The sequence below is a fragment of the Octodon degus genome, unplaced genomic scaffold, assembly GCF_000260255.1.
Source record: "Octodon degus isolate 3935 unplaced genomic scaffold, OctDeg1.0 scaffold00206, whole genome shotgun sequence".
Classification (NCBI taxonomy): Eukaryota; Metazoa; Chordata; class Mammalia; order Rodentia; family Octodontidae; genus Octodon; species Octodon degus.
In genome coordinates, this window is record NW_004524782.1 from 3,791,196 (window position 1) to 3,793,169 (window position 1,974).

Sequence of the window (1,974 nt, forward strand, 5' to 3'; positions counted from 1 at the left end):
AAATTAAACTACAAAACTACTGCTATAAAATCAACATGTTACAGGCAAGGAGAAAGACCTGAAGATCAATGGAACAAAATAGAAGATGCAGAAATAGCTTCAAATGCAGTTAGTAATCTTATCTATTTTAAGGTGCCAAACTCGTTCACTGAAAAGAATATAGCTTTTTCAAGAAATTGTCCTGGAAATACTGGCTTTGCACATGCTGAAGGCTAAAACTAGACCCCTGCCTATCAACACTCACAAAACTATAGTCAAATTGGATGAAATACTTAAATATTAAAACATAAACATTAACTCTTCTGGAGGAAACTATAAGTAGAAAGTTTAATGACATAGTGGTAGGTAGAGAGTTCATGGACAAAAACCAAGCTTCCCAAAATCCCATCTTTTTGAAAACTTTCTGCACTTCAAAGCAAATTTCAAAGAGGAAAAAGAAAACACACAAACTGAGAAAAATTTCAGGGTCAACTTGTCCTCTGACAAAGGCTTTTTATCTAGAAAACACAAAGAATGAAAAAAAAGCAGGCCCCCAAAATTCAAAGACCCAATCCAAAGATGGGCATCTGAGATGAATATACACTTATTAGCGGAAGAAATACAAATATAAGTATATGAAAAAGTGTTCAACATCATTCGTCATTTGAGAAATGCAAATTAAGACAACAGTGAGATTCCTTCTCAGCCCAGAAAGAATATCTAACATAAAAAAGTTAGTACTAAAATTCTGGAAGCACTATAGAGAGAAAAGAAAGTTTCTCACTGCTCATAGGAGTGTAGACTGGTAAAAAAAACTGTGTGAATCCAGGTGTATATTCTTTAAAAGTTAAGATTTGAGATCCCAGTCATCTAGCTATTTTCAGCATGGATATTTTTCTAAAATAACTGAATACATCATTCAGTTTTCAGTTATGAGTACACATAGAGATATATGTGCACTCAACTTTATAGCTCCAAAATTTGTCATGGCTAAATTCTGGGAACAACACAGATGCCCATCAAATGAAAAATTAATAAAGAAGATGTGGTATTTCACACAATGCTGCAGCATTATGCAGCTATAAAACAGGATAAATTTGGATCTTTTTTCAGTAAGGGGAATTCAACTAGAGAATATATTTTTAAGTGAAATAAATCAGACTGGCATGTGCAAACATCGTATTGCATCCTTAGTGTGAGAACCTGAAAGATAAAAAGTCAATAGAACTGTAAATTAGAGAAAAGGGAATGAACTCATTCAAAGCAGAGAGGTACTAAGCTTTTGAGAAGGACAGGATGGGGGAATGAGATTTATCTATGTATCTAAGTAAGATTGTTTGGACAACTGTATTATCATTGTCTGCTGGTCTATGGAAAGGAGAAGATAGTACTTAATTAGTTTTGTATCTTTTTTACTTGATTGTATTTTTTATCACCTTAATTTCTTATACTGTTTTATTTCTTCTTTTTTTTCTTCCAATTTTACATACATATAGCTATTGAAATGAATAATTGGATACTGTGAAATTTATATGGCATTGTTAAGTGAGATTCTGTATCACTTGTAATATTTTCTGTTTTAATTCTAATTTGTGCTCTTTAAAAAATAGTAATGGCGGGTCTAGTGGTGTTTTCCAATAGGTAGAAGCTATGATGATTTTTTCATCCTTGTCACCTCATTCAACGGAGTCATATTGTGTCCCAGACCATTCAGACAATCCCAAAATGATTTTCAGACTTTATTTGGGAATATTAATTGGCTCCATCTAAGTTTTGGGCTAATTTCCTTATTCTTATTAATTGACATTCTCCTTCATACATTGGTTTAATTTCCTTGTTTTCATAGATGGGTCATAGTGTGTTTATTGAAACCATGTAATGGCTTCCTCTTCCAAAATACAGGATCCATGGGCCAAGGAGATAGTTCAGTAGAATAAGCACTTTCCTGGCAAGTGCAGGGTCCTTAGTTCAATCTCCAGTAGGTACTGCAAATAT